Consider the following 15,591-nt stretch of genomic DNA (forward strand, 5'->3'; position numbering starts at 1 on the left):
TTGAGAATGACTAAACTCAACCTTGGAAAGAAAATCATAAACATTTTACTACCTGGCTAAGCCAAGCATGATTACATGTGGAAACTATGGACGCTACTCAGTGGGATTTTGATATTAATTTCCAATTTCCTCTTCACTGAGGAACTGTTGAAAAGCCCGTCTCTGTGCTATCCAGGCGAGAATCCACATTCGCACACCGTCCGCACACACTCCGCTGCTCCCCGCCCTGTCACGCCGTCCCCCTGCCGCGCCACGCTGGCTCTTCTGGAGGTCTGCCTTGACCCGCAGCCTGCAAGGGTGTGCTCGCTCTGGGTTAATTTGAGTGCAACCTCTGTCGGCTGTATTAAGGAAAGCTGCTTCAGCTGGCCATTCTCTCTGAAAACAGCGGTAGCCTCTGCCACAAGGGGTCCCTCCCTCTGTGGGCTCCCTGCTGAGCCACTGCTCTCTGTCCTGTTCCTAGGCACGGGATGCCTGCCCACTCGGGCCTGTCCTTTCTGCTCTGCGCACAGGTGCCAGCGTTGCATGGAACAAGTAGCTTCAAGTGGGAAATCACTCTGGGGTGGGGGTGGGGGGGCCAGAACACGGTTTGGAGACAGGCACGCACACCTCAATTTATCTCTCAGCCCTGCTGCTGTGTGACTCTGGGCAAGTTAGTTATCCTGTCTGTGAAAAAGGTATAGTCATACCCTTCTTGAAGATATGAAAAATGAAATAACATATTCATATATAAAGGCCATGCACCCAGAAGGCATTCAGTAAGTGATACTTATCACCATTCTACCAACAGAGGGGATTTGGAGAACATCCACTGTTCACCCAGCTTTGGCTGTACCTCAGATCCCCTGGACAGCTGTTTGAAGTGCAGATCCCTGGGCCCAGGGCCTCTGCCTCGGTAGGTCAGGCCTCAGGCCCTCCATGTGCTCTGGCTTCAGCATGCCAGACAGTTTATGGAAAAGGCTGGGCTCTGCCCACCTCCCTCCCCCTTGCTTGCATTTCAGAGGCCCTAATGTGCGCCAGCTCCTGGGGACCCCATCGCAGGTGAGGGCCCTATTGAGTTTGACATCGTCCTCACCCGAGAGCACCTTGGCGGCCGCTTTGGTTTTGATTACAGGCGGCCTGGCACCGGGTAGCCGTGGCCTGTTCACCTGAACTGCCGGCACAAGGCACAGATGCTAATTACACGGGTAAGTACTTACAGATTTCCCAGGAACAACAAAGATAATTTGTTTGCTGCATGGCTTGTTAGGAGGGAAGCCGGGCTCTGGTGGCTGGGTGGCTTGTAGATTAGGCCCATGGCCTTTCACCTCCTCCTGCCCTTGCCTGCTGGTTCTCCCAGCTGTGCTGATTAGAAGCAGGAGAAATTAAGATCTCTCCCTCACCACCACCCCCCCACACACACACACAGGCTGGAGGAGGTGGGGGGAGGAAAGAGAGATCTGGCTGTGAGGCTAGGCCAGGCTGAGGACATCTAGCAGGAGTCCCGCCTGCCCAGCCTGGAGCACGTGGAGACAGTGCAGACAATGAGCCGGAAGCAGGGATTTTTCTCTGGGTCTCCCTGAGGACACACACAACATTGCTGCCATGGCTGGTGTGCGATGCCAGCAGGCAGGCCGGGTGGGGGGCAGAGGAGGGATGAGAAGGGGTCACGCACAAGGGCTGTGGGAGCTGGGGCAGCGGGAAGAGCTGGACAGGGAACTTCCTGGGGCTCCCACAAACGGTGGCAAGAGGGTGGCTGCCATGGGGAGGGGCACCCCCTGCCCTGGCCTTGACTGTTACGGAGTGGGCGGGAGTGGCACTCTATCCAGCTGAAAACAGGGTCGTGCCAGATCTCTGGGTCCGAACAGCATTGTGCACGAGGAATTTCGCCATGGAAATTAGCCAGAGCCCATCTGCCTAAGAGCAATGCGAGAGGCCCCATGAGAAACCAGGCATCGGGGCAGGAAGTCCTCTCTCTCCTTGCTTCCTTCTGCCTGAGGGAACAAGAAGGATGGGATAATTACTATAATTATTATTAATGTTGGTATCCCTTATGCGTTTATGTGTCTTTATGGTTTTACACACTAATAGTCACTATTTATCAATGGCCTACTATGTGCCAGACAATGAAATGGGTGCTCTGCATATGTGATTAGGCCTATAATATAGAAGCCATTAGCTCCATATTACAGATGAGGAAATTGTTGCTGAGTGAGGTTAAGTACCTTGATCAAGGTCACACAGAAAGACACAGAACAAGGATTTGCACCCAGGGCCCCAAGTCTTCCCCTGGCCTCAGGTGACAAGCATCCCTTGATGGGCTCCTCCCCTTTGGGACACTGGGGTGTGTCAGGACCAGAATGCAGGTCTCTGCCTCCCTGGCTTTCTCGGAGAGGCTGGTAAGTGGAAGAGACTGGGGACGGAGAATGAGTTATGTGTCCCCTGTCAGGTATGATGATGAGCAGACTTACAGGGGAGTCCATCCTTATTCCGGGAAGGTGGAAACCGCATCAGAAAAACCTTGCTATGTTCCAGTGAGAAGAGCCCACATCCTGGGCCTCACACCCCTCATTTCTCTTAAGCTGCAGGCAACTTTGCAGATAGATGGAAACTCTGTACGGGGGCTGGGAACCTGGTCTCCCCCCAGTACAGAGTCCAGTCTAGGGTGGGCATCGGTATGCGACCTGAGCAGCTAGCAAGCCGCTGGGGGGGGATGAGATCAATAAAACGACCATGCCAACCCTTTGATCATCTGCTTTCCATGGCCCTGGACTAGCTCTCACACTGCATCTATTTATATCTTTTCATTCTGGTTTCACTAAGCATCATGCCTCTATATCCCCTTGAAAAAATGTTAAAAAGCTGCTAGTTTGGGAGAATTTGTTCAAGGCAAGTAAATTCTGCCCATGGCCACCCCCTTCTACCTCTCCACTTCTATCCCCGGGCCTAAGACTTCAACCCCTTAGCTGTTGAGAAAGAAACCTCTCCTGACATCATTAGTGTGTCCAAAACAGCCGTTTGCACATATTTGTGTTCCTTCCAATTAAGGTGATTCATTAAACCTCTGGCAGAGTTCATTTTTATTCCTTGATAAGAAATTTCAAATAAATACCTTCAGTCATGGAAAGAATCCTTTGACAGAGCACATGTCCTAATTTTGGCTGATGGAATGTAGTCCTCAAATCATCAGCTGGGGATGTGCAGGAGAGACCTAGGGGCAGTTCTGCAGACCTTGTGCAAGGGACGTGGGCAGGCCAACTTGACTCTGGTCCCTTGGTGGGAAGCAGGGGAGCTCGCACTCTAGCCTGGGGGGCCTGGGGACAGCACCCAGCTCCCAAGGTTTCAGCAGGCCCCGCAGGCCCTGCAGCCCAGAAGCGGAGGCTCCTTTCCCTCGCCTGTTGTGGAGTGGGGTAAGCGAACACTGAGTTGCTACCCGGATACAAACCAGCGCTGTATTTTCTGTTCTGAGTGACTGGGGAGGAGTGTCCATCACTCCAGGCACCAGGCCTCCACAGAGGAGGCCACGTGGCTACAGAAACACACCTTGACGGAGACTCGGCATGCTGAGTCTATCCTCAACTCTGCAACATGATGATTTGGGCTCCTCGATGCTCCTCTCTGAGCCTTGGTTGTCTTCAAATGGAAGACATTTCTCAGGCACCTACCATGTTACCAGATTTGTACTTCTAAATCTTACCAGCAACCCCAGTTGGCCCCATTTTACAGATGAAGAGATTACTGTTCAGAGAGACTGACTTGACCAAGGCCATATGACTATAAGGGAAAGATCCAGAATGAATCCAGGACTCTTGGCTTAGGATTCTCTTGAGACCTCAAAGGGCACCAGTAATCAGCATTGCCTGAGCACAAGGTCCTGGCCTGGTGGCTCTCCTGAAAAAACGAACAGGGCTCAGGCCTCCAAGTCTGAGGCCCACTGGGAGCACCCAGAGCTAGAAGGGGATACCACCCAGACTGTGGGTGGGCAGGCAGTAAATGTTCCAGGCTGCAAAAATCCACCTCTCCAATTCGAAGAGACAGCATTGAACTCTAGTGGGACAGGACTAGAATCTGAATTCCAGGTGCCGAGGAGATAGGACACGGTGGTAGAGTCCTAGATCTATTAGGAAGCATTTGACTACAAGCAACAGAAAATCTAAGAATGGTTTAGTCAAATAAGGGGGTGTTTCTCCCAGAAAACAGGAAATTCGAGGTAGGTGGTTGATGGTATTAATTAGCCACTTAAATAGTACTATCAAGGATCCAATTTCTTTCTGTCTTGCCTTTCTGCCACCCTCACTATGTTGGCTTTTTGTCCTCATGCTTGTCTACCTTTATGATATTAATGTGGCTGCTGTAGCTCCACACATTACATCTGCATTCAAGGAAAGAAGGAAGGAGAGATGGGACCAATGGCATTTCCTCCCATAATCAGGAAATCAGAAACCTTTAGCTTCCCAGTTGAAAGATTTGATAAACAGGTTGAAAATGTAGAAGAAAGGAAGGAAGGAAGGCAGGGAGGGAGGGAGGAAGGAAAGTAGGAAGCAAGGAAGGAGAAAGGAAGGGAGAGACCTGGGGGAAGAATAGAAGGAAGAAAGGAAGGAAGGAATTCTTCTCAAAGCCTCCCCTTACATCTTTTGGACAGAATGGAGCAGTGTTGTCACTTTTAGCTGAAAAAGAAGCTGGGAAGCAGATTATCTGGCTTTTACCTTCTATGGTGAGAGAAGAGCAAGTAAGAAGGAGATTGAGAAAAGCTATTGGGTTTACCACCAACAGAATCTGCCATACAATTCTCCATCTTGGCCATGTCATGGCATTCAAGGGATAAATCACACAAGTCTGTCCCAGTCCATGCACCTTTACACATGCTGTTTCCTGGAATTGGGACCCCCCATCCCATTTCTATACCTCTCATATTTGCCTAACAAAGCCCTCAGTGTATTCTGGAACTATACTTTTAGAAGCAATTTGGCAACATGTTTCAAGGGCCATAAAAGTGTTCATAAATTTTGACCCAGTATTTCCACTTCTGAGAATTTATTTGTTCCAAGGAAATAACCCAAGGGGTGGGGGGGAACTACATGCTCCAGGCTGTTCATTGCAACTTTAGAAGTAAGAAACAACCTAAAGATCCACCAATAGGGGAATGGGTAGTTAAATCATATAGTACACTCATGGCATATTGCACAGCCATTAAAAGTGATCGTTATAAATTTCACTTAGTAATATAAAAAAGGACTATGATATAATGTTACATTAAAAAACAAAACATATAGGAGCGCCACCCCCCCCCCCCCCCCCCCCCCTCCCCCCCCCCCCCCCCCCCCCCCCCCCCCCCCCCGCCCCCGGCTCAGTTGGAAAAGCATGCGACTCTTGATCTCAGGGTCATGAGTTCAAGCCCCACGTTTGGTGTAGAGATTACTTAAAAAATAGATTTTTAAAAAACCTTTAAAAAATACATATAATCAAATACATTATTCAAACTGCATACTTGTCTTACACAGCCCAGGCTGCCATAACAAAATATCATAGACTGGTTGGCTTGAATAATTGAAATTTATTTCTCACAGTTCTGGAGACTAGAAGTCCAAGAGGTCAAGTTGCTGGCAGGGTCCAGGCATGGTGAAAGCTCTTTTTGGGTTTCAGATGGCTGTCTCCTCACTGTGTTCTCACAAGGCCTTTCCTAGGTGTGTGCAGAGAGAGAGAGAAAGAGAGAGAGAGAGAGAGTTCTGGTGTCTCTTCTCCTCCTTATAAGGGCACTAATCCCACCATGTGGCAACACTCTCATGACCTCATCTTATCTCCCAAAGGCTCCATCTCCAAATAGCACAACATTTGGGGGTTGGGCTTCAACATATGAATTTTGGTAGCATACGATTCAGTCCATAGCAATACTTACACTTATGTCTGCCTTGTGGACAAAGACTTGAAGGGAATTCACAAAAGTCATTGAATTAGGGTGATGGGATTATGGGTAATGTTTTTTTCTCTCTGTCATTCAAAATTTTTGTAATGGTCTTATGTAGGTTTTTTTAAAGTTTATTCATTTTTGAGAGAGAGCACACGCACAAGTGGCAGAGGTGCAGAGAGGGAGAGGGAGAGAATCCCAAATAGGCTCTGCACTGTCAGCACAGAGCCCAATGTGAGGCTCGAACTCACAAACTGTGAGATCACGACCTGAGCTGGACACTTAACCAACTGAGACACCCAGACGCCCATGGTGTTATGTAGTTTTTAATATAATGCATGTATTGTGGGGTAGGATAAAAAATGATCCATCTTTTTTGATGTGGCCTCAGCTCACATGCCACCTTCTCTAGAAAGCCTTCCTGGCTTTTCCCCAAAACACCTTTGCTAAAGTTATTTTACTGGACCATGTGCTCTTCCGGAGCAAGGGCCATGAGTAATTCCCCTTTGTTCCTGACTACGATAGACCAAATGGCATAGGCTGAGAATTCAGACAAGGAGCCCAGTGTTAGGAGTTGGAGAAGGGTGGGTGATGTGTGCAGTCAGGAACCAGGCATGGGATTTGAGCAAGAGGAACACCAGCAGGTTCAATCTTGAACACAAGGGACACAAACTGCTGGGCACTGAATAAATCCAGTCTTTCTAGTAATTTTAAACTTAGTACTAGTAGGAGTAGTAGGAGTAGTAATACATATATACATACTCATTGTAAAAAAAAAAATAAAATGTTTCAGATAAAGCCCACCTTGCTCTTACACAATCCTACCTCCTTCCCCAAGGATTGTCAGTTTGGTATGCACCCTTCCAGAATATTCTTACTTATGCACATAGTTTCAAAGCAAGTGCCTGTGTTTACGTAAACGGAGGCAGATTGTTCTGTGACTTGCTTCTCTCTCATTATGAGACCTTTTCACTTCAGGATGCAGAGGTCTGCTTCATCTGTTTGAACATCAGAAAACCATCACTAACGTGGATATTTAGAAATGTATCTAGCTCTTTCTCTATCAATGAGCATTTGGGCTGTTTCTGATTGTGCACATTTCTGCCACTGCCATCCTGGCCCCTGTGACCGGGCGGGTGTCTTCATGCTCCTGGAGCATCTCTCCAGGCAGAGGTGTGGGATCGCTGTGGTGAAGAGTCTGGACACTGTGCATTTTCACAGGCACTGCCAGACCACGCTCTATAAACACCCTGACAACTTCCATTCTTACCAACAGCGGAAGAGGTGTTTGTTGCCCTTAAATTGTTGCCAATGGTAGCTATTGAGAATCTTTTTAAAATTTTGCAGATCTGATGGGTGAAAAATGTTAACTCAGTATTGGTTGACTTGCATGTCTTTGATGACTAGAGTGGCTGAGCCTTTTAGACACTTAATTGGCCATCTGCAGTTCCTCCGAGGGGAGCTGTCTGTTACCGACCATCGCTCATTTTTTCTAGGGTGGTTTATCTCTTACTTTATTTGTGGGAATTCATTACATATCCTAAATATTAATCCTTCCATTTTTTCTGTCTTGCAGATGCCTCCTTCCAGTGTGTCACTTGTCTTTTAACAGTATTTATGGTGTCTTTTGTCATTCAGCAGTTTCAGATTGGGACATAATCAATGTTAGCAGTCTTTCCCTTTATGGTTTCTGTGTTTTATGTCTTGCTAAAGAAAGCCTTTCCTACCCCAAGGTTATAAGCAAATTCTCCTATATTTTCTTTTAATAGTTTTATAGCTTTGTTTTTTCACTCTGAGCTCTCTAATCCATCTGGAATTTATTTAGTGAGTAGTATAAAGCAGGAAGCAACTTTCTGCTTTTTCACAAGGATAGCCAATTGTCTCCACAGAATTTATTGAAGAGCGCATCATTTCCCTACCGTTTTTATTTTTTTTAATGTTTATTTACTTATTTTGAGGGAGAGAGAGAGAGAGAAAGTGAGCATGAGCAGGGGAGGGGTAGAGAGGGAGAGAGAGAATCCTAAGCAGACTCCGGCTGTCAGCGTGGAGCCCAACACAGGACTCAATCCCACCAACCGTGAGATCATGACCTGAGTTGAAGTCAAGAGGTGGGCGCTCACTGACTGAGCCACTCCCTACTGATTTTCAATGCTACTTTACCACACCGGATTCCTCTTTATACAAGAGCCCTTCCTACACTCTGTTCTGTGACCTTGATCCTCATGTCTTGTCCCATGTCAGCACACCACCATTTTAATTCGCACAACTTGGTGGTGTTTTATTATCTATAGGGCATGTCGCCTTGTCCTTCTTTTTCAAGTATTTCTTGGCTATTCCAACTGTTATTCTTCTTCCACATTAGTTTTAGAATTGGCTTGTTAAATTTCACACACACACTCACAGGGACAAATCCTGTTGTGATTTTGATTGGCATTATGTTGCATTTATAGAATTATTTGGGAATCATTTGGGCAGAAGTGATATCTTGGGCAGAGCAGTATCACATGTTCTCACTCAAGGGCTCTGTCTACTTACGGCTGCTTTTCTGTCTCAGGCCTGATTCTGAGCCAACTCCACTGCTTCCTAGCTCTGTGATCTTGGGGGTGCTCAGCCTCTGAGTCCTGGATGAGGCAGGAGTACTACCTCCTGTCCCAGAGCTGATGGAGGACTGACTGAGAGAAAGTGTGTGAAAATACTGGATCTTGAGCATTTTATTTAAGTTGGCCAACCCAGGACAGTGAGTTCTTTGGGTGGGTGTGCGTTTGTTTGTTTGTTTGTTTGAAGTGGGCTTTACACCCAGCATGGAGCCCGATGCAGGGCCTGAACTCACAACTCTGAGATCAAGAGGAGAGCTGAGAGCTGAGATCAAGAGTCAGAAGCTTAACTGACTGAGCCACCCAGGTCCCCCAACAGGGAGTTCTTTGAACAGTCCTAAGAGGAAGAGGAGAACACAATGGTTTCATTTCATTAGATTCAGGGGGTTTACAGGGTGGAAGGTCAGCGTGGAGAGACAGTCAAAGAACGAACATGTTGAGCAAGCACTGTGTGAGGTACTTTACATATATTACCTCATTTGTCCTCAAAACAAGCTGGTGAGGTAGGTACTATCATCTTCTTTTTATAGCTGAGAAAACGAAGACTCAGACAGTGACCTGTCTGGACTGAGTCAAGGCTCTACTAAGCTGCAACCTCTGTCCTGTCCTGTCCTTCCTGGCCTTAAAGCCAGTGCTGCTAGAGGGTCTGCTGAAGTCTAATGAGCATGGGATAGACTTAGCCCCAAGACACACACGTGAGCATTCAGCACTTAGCACAGTGTCTAGCACATATTAGGAGCTTGTTGAATTAGATTGGGACAAAGTCCAAATGTTATAATGTGAATGCTACAGATAGTACAGTAACTGCTAGACAGAAGAAGAAAAGGATCTGTGGACTGGGGAAATCAGGGAAGGCTTCCAGGTAGAGGTGAGATTGGAACTTGGCCCTGAGATATATAGAGGATATAGACAAACATAAAACAAAACAAAAACAAAAAACAAAAAAAAACCCCAGAGCATTCCAGAATCAGAGCTAGTGTGGCCAATCAGAGCTAATCGAAACCGACCGGCTGGATAGGCAGTGTGAACAGAGAAAGGCATTTGTCGATGACTAAAGGCTTGGTTAGGCTGGGTGGTGTCTCCAGGCTGGAGCAAAGCTGGGAGGCCAGAAGGTCATGGACTTGGTATCTTCTAGATGCATCTAGTTCCCCACAGTGTCCTAAGGTGAAGCTTCACTCTCCACAGACAGCCCTCACGACCCGTTGCCATGGCACCAAAACACACAGACCAGTGTGGGAAGTCAGCTGGGAGGGGCAGGAAGGGGCTGCTTTCCCCATGCACAACGCCTGCCCCACACTGCATGCTGACCCCATCTCTTCACTCTGACTTTGACCCCCTACTCCATGCATCACTGGGTATACATTTGGGCATCTGGGAATGAGCTGTGTTTCCTTAGGGGGATGCCTCCGCCTCTCTGAACTCAGGATATATAGTTTCCAGGTAGGCACAAATTCTCCTGATCACAGCATGGTCCATTTTGCTGTCACTCAAAACTGCCTCACGGCATAGCCACCATTAACACCTTCATACACTCTGAGAGGAAAAGAGAAATAACCCAGTACATACCAGGTGCTTTATATACACACTGCCAGGTTGAGTTTAGGGGTTTAAAAAACCAAAGCACATCGGTTCAGGTCCTCTAAGAAGCCAGACCCTGAGGTGGGATTAGATATACATGAGCTTTATTTGTGGAAACATCTGTAAAAAGAAAAAGAGAATCGAGCCAGAGAAGCACAGAACTGTCAAACCATGACATGGGTCCGACCTCTGTGAGGGACAGAGGGAAGGAAGGACTGTCAGATGAGCAAAGTCTCAGATTACATCATGATTCTATGGAGGATTTGGTCAAGCCAAGAGAAGTCCCTGAGCTAAAGTCGTCCCCAGAGGAGGCCTGCATCTCTCAGGAATGGGACTGTCTCAGTGCCCCTGCTGTGCTCAGTGCTCAGTGAAGGGGGAGCAGCCCATGAGAAGTGTGGCCACGGCACCAATGCACAGCACCCTGGCTCCTTGGTCAACTAAACTCCCTGTAGCTGAAGATCCGAGTGGCGCATTTTCATGACTGCCACCCAAAGCAATGTGGCACTACCACTTTCTAGATTCTGACATGACTTAAGCCCAAGAGAGGCTAGATGTCAAAGCAGAAAGAGGAGCTTGGGCAGACCTCACTGTAAGGCTCCTGCACTTACTAGCTGCATGATCACAATCAGGCTTTTCACTCATCTGACTCAACTTTTCTACAAAATAGGGTAACAACAACCTTTTTCGTGGGTTGCTAAGAAGATAATCGAGGGCCTAAAACCCTCTCTTCCCCAGCTCCACTGGAGGAAAACTAGATGCAACTGACTGAATGAGAACCTAGGTCAGAGGCCCAGAGAGGGAAGCTCCTTCCTTTTTCTGAAGGGAGGGTCAGGAGGTCAAAAGACTGAGAAACAAGGATAGAAAGGAAAGCCTCCCTGAGGCCCAGTCAAGGTAGACAGAGAGGTGGTATGGTCATTTGCCAGGAAAAGTACAAATTCTTCTGCACCATCTGGATACTAAGTGCTTCCTAATCTCATAAAAATGTACAGGTTCTGCAATTATCTCAAAATAATAAGTTTATTCACAAGATGTATCAGTTAAGAATGTTTTCAGCTGCAAATATCAGAAAAGCCAACTAATTGTGTCTCCCCTCCCCAATAAATTGTGTCTTAAGCAAGCAGTTCATTTAATTACCTCACATAACAACAGGTTGGAAGGTTAGGGGGGGTCTGGGGTTTGTTTAGTTCCTCCATAATGCCATGATGCGGGATCCATGTCTCTGTGCTTCTCTTGACCTTTGTCTCATGGTCACAAGATGGGTGTCACAGCTCCAAATATCACACCCTCATAAAATAGTGTCCCAAACAGGAGGAGAAGGAAAGGTGTACAAGGGGCCATTTCTTCTTCTCTCGTTTCTTCTTTTCAAGCAGACAAACTTTTCCAGAAGCCCCCTAAAGACTAGTCCTTTGTGTCTCATTGGTCAGAAGTAGACCACTCCTCAACCAGTCACTGGCAGAGGTATCTCTGGGCACATGGCTCCTTGAACAAGACCAAGGTCTGTTAACAAAGACTGCAGGGTTATTCCCTCTTGAGGAGGCAACAAGAGCATCTTCCACAGGAAGAATTTCTAGAAACAGAATGAATCTTTCTATCCTTCTGAGCATAGCTGAGGGGTTGCACAATTATATAAACACATATAGTGTAATGGGAACAACGATAAATAATGTACATGACACAGGAGTCAGGCTAAGAAAGGAATCCATTCAATCAATGCAGGGCGGGGGTTCAGGGGTGACTAGAATAGTGGACACAGTCCATTACAGTGGAGCTGACAGACTCTTTGTCCTGGGGGTAGGAACAGGTCAGAGAAACCCTCACAGAGTCTATGTCTGAACAGAGCACTGCCAAATGAGTAGGAGTTCCCTAGGCAAACTGAGTTGGAGATGAGCAGACGCAACCCATGAAAAGCTATGTGTGTGCAGGTGAACAAATGGTTCAGTATTCCTAAAGGTTAAAGTTGAAGAACGGGCAATGTGTAAGACGAGGCCAGATCACGCAGGGTCCGGGAATGTGGATAATGAGGAATAGTCATTCAGTAGCCACTGAATAGCTTTAAGCAGGATATTGACTGACATAAACATCCTCTTGTAAATGATTAGGACATGACAACATGAAGGGATCTCAAAAACATTTTGCTAAGCAAAGAATACAAACCATATAATTTCATTTACATGAAGTCTATAGAAGAGTCAACATTCACCTCTGATGAAAGCAATCAGTGGAGTGATGGGCCACAGGACAGGGGCTGACTGAGAAGATCACAAGGAACTTGAAGGGATGATAGAATTTTTCTGTATCTTTATCGTAGTGGTTACACAGATGTAATGCATTCATTAAAATTTGTCAAACTGTATGCTTAAAATATGTGCATTTTATTGTATGTAAATTATACCTCAAGTTTAAAAAAAAAGTATTGGTGGGGCGCCTGGGCGGCTCAGTCGGTTAAGTGTCTGACTGTTTCGGCTCAGGTCATGATCCCACTGCTAGTGAGTTCAAGCCCCGCATCAGGCTCTATGCTGACAGTGAGGACCCTGCTTGGATCCTCTGTCTCTCCTTCTCTCTGCCCTTCCCCTGCACATGTGCCTGCGCACGCTCTCTCTCCCTCTCAAAACTAAATAAACACCTTAATTAATTGATTGATTGATTAAAAGTATTGGTGAAAAGTATCCCGGTGGGTGGATTCTAGGAGGATCTGGGGGTGGGGAACCCCTGTGAAGGCTGTGGGCACAGTCTAGGAGGAAGACCCCAGGGCCTGCACTGAGGCAGGGAGTGGGAGCGGAGGAGGGGCAGGGCTGAGGGGAGGAACGAGGCTGTTTGAGGCACTGGATTTGAGAGGGGCGCAGGAGGGAAAGAGAAGACTTCCCTTCTTGTTATTCCGGCTTCTCGCTAGGAAGAAGAGCATTAGTCACTGAGACAGACTCCAAGAGAAGGTACACGTTGGGAGTAAGGAGGAGTGAGCCCAGATGTGGAAACACTTGAGCTAGTGATAGGGATGTCTTCAGGACATGGCTATGTGTGGATTTAAATTTCAGGGAAGGGGATGGGCCGGAGAGAGTTTGGTTCTCAAACGTATGGAACGTGGTCATCCGAAAGGACCAAACTGCATGGGAAGAGGTGGGAAGAGGCAGGAGGGAGAGAGCCCTGGGGAGTTCCAACATCTAAGTACTAGTCAGAAGAAAAGGTTCTAGTTCAGGAAACTGTGAAGGACAAGTAAAACACAAGAAAAGGGCTGAGGTAGCAGATGTCATCACAGGAGCCAGAGGGAGGAAGGTCAAGGAGGAGAGAGTGGTCAGTTATATTAAATGCCTCAGAAATGTCCAATAGACTCAGAGAGATGTATGGATAGATCTGAGACCCACACATATGGGTATAAGAGGCGGTGTTCAGACTCCCATTTCCTGACTCTTGAACCAGGGCTTCCTATAGCCTTTGAATCACTGGGCTCCAAAGGAACAAGGAAAATGCAGGAAAATTAGGGCACCTGGCTGGCTCAGTCAGTGGATCGTGGGACTCTTGAGCTCAGGGTTATGGGCTTGAGTCCCACATTGGGTGTGGAGATTAAAAATAAAATGAAAGAAAGAAAGAAAGAAAGAAAGAAAGAAAGAAAGAAAGAAAGAAAGAAAGAAAGAGGAAGGGAGGAAGAAAGAAAAGAAAAGGAAACGCAGGAGAATCTACAAAGGCCCCTCCTCATTTTTTTTTAGTCAGCACCGCCCATGGAGCCTCCATGTCTAAATTGTGGCTCCTTAGAGCAGTGGAGTACCATGTAGCAGTTTTAAATAAGAAGGGGACCCGTATGTACTTCTGAAAGATGCCCACATGGCTGACTACATGTTTTGTTAAAGGAAATTATGCATCTGGGAGGATGAACATCAACATGTCACCAAGGTTAATTCCGAATGGTGGGATCACATTTGATTTTTGAAACTGCTTTTAAATGTTTGCTAATCTGTATTTTCCATTTTTTTTAACATAAAAAAATTTAATCTAGAGTGTAGAGGGTGTTTAGCTGGATCCTGGGGGAGAAGAGAACAGCCCCGTCTTGGCAGTGGGATGTTCAAAAAGGGGCTCATGGGTTCCCACTGTCATAGCCACTATGAAAGGCAAGGGATGAGGTCCCAAGCTCCTCTCAGGGATGCAGGGACACTGGTCAGCCAGGCTGAGTGCAGAAAGTCATCACTGGGGAGGCAAGTCTGAAGACCACAGCAGAGGCCTCAGAGCGCTGGGCCCCCTGCAAGATCCACCCAGACGGTGGGACCTGGGAAGACTACGGGCCCTCACAGAGTACAAAGGCTCCGCCTGCCCCACATGGCCCATCCCAGACATCCCTCTCTGCCTCTGCATATCCTGTTCCACCTGGAATGCCCTTCTGTATCCCCGTTCTTGGCAAACATCTTGCTAACTCCTAAGACCCCGCTCTAGTATGGCTCACAGCATACCGTGCACACGCCAGTGTCTTCATGCCTCACAACTGCCACTTCTATGTAGTTGCCCTGATTTCAGGTCTGTGTACCATACTAGCCGGTGTGCCCCCCGGGTTGTCCTCACCCCGACTCTCAGGAAGACCCATCTACCCTGTGAACCCGCAGCTGTCAGGGCCCCAGACAAAAATAGAAATTCTAGAGGGAATGAGGGAGTCTGAGAATGAACAAATGGGTCCTTGCACAGGGAAAACCCTCCACGTTAACCAAACACTCCTGGTAAGCGTCCACACCCAAACTCGGGCACCAGCCACCCGATCCAGGTGCTAGTCCCCTCCCCCTGTGGTTACCCCAGTATGTGTGCCAACTAGGTATGACACACACACTAAAGCTGCTGGAGAACGGAAGGGCATAGGAGAAAGGTGACCACTGCCTGAGAGAAAGGGAGGAAAAACAGGAACTCAGGCAAGATGCAGAAACTGGCCCTTTCTAAAAGCTTTCCGCACCAAGCTTTGGGAGCCAAGATGAAAAGCACAAATACTGAGTTTAAGAACCAAAGGCACTCTCTAAGGAGAATTGGACATTTCCACATAAGGCAACAAAATTAGGAGAAGAGACTGAAACTCTCCTGATGCATAAACCAGCTAAAGGAGGCCCGGAGATTACTTGCTAGTTATGCAGCAAGCTTCCCAGAGAGCTAAAATGAAAATGGCCGTGCCAAAGAAAGTGGAAATCAGGCCAGGTTACGAAGGAGGGGCACATACAAAAAAAAATAACAAAAGCCTGCGCAGATAAAATCAGAAGAGTCGTTCAGAGAAAGAAATGAGATACAACTTGCACAAGGCGGCAAAAGAATGAGAAAAACATTTTCTAACTATAACAGGCCAACGAAAGGGGATAAGGAGATTGCTGGCTCCTTTTGAGTGGGGAGAGAAAGCCTATAAGCAATGACACTAAAAAAGCAGAGGCTTTTATTTTTTTTCTTAGCCTAAAAAGGTCAGCTGTGATCTGAAAACTGAAAGAGGCACCGCATGGGATCATGAGAAGGCAGGAAGCCAAGAGGGAAAGAACTTGTGTATTCACATCCACAGGCCCTGATGACTTACATGCTTAGGTACTT

General features: G+C 47.2%; 1 protein-coding gene across 1 annotated transcript in view; it reads right to left on the reverse strand.

The window, feature by feature from the left end:
- Positions 1–5,510: 5,510 nt before the first annotated feature.
- LOC109275119 (trithorax group protein osa-like) overlaps positions 5,511–15,591 on the reverse strand; it is a 39,595-nt gene continuing 29,514 nt past the window's right edge. Inside the window, exon 4 of the mRNA XM_053904164.1 lies at positions 5,511–5,656. The gene's annotated coding sequence lies outside the window, so the exon portion shown is untranslated. The remainder of the gene's footprint in view (positions 5,657–15,591) is intronic.

This window comes from Panthera pardus, unplaced genomic scaffold, assembly GCF_024362965.1.
Source record: "Panthera pardus isolate Hobbes unplaced genomic scaffold, ASM2436296v1 HiC_scaffold_16, whole genome shotgun sequence".
Classification (NCBI taxonomy): Eukaryota; Metazoa; Chordata; class Mammalia; order Carnivora; family Felidae; genus Panthera; species Panthera pardus.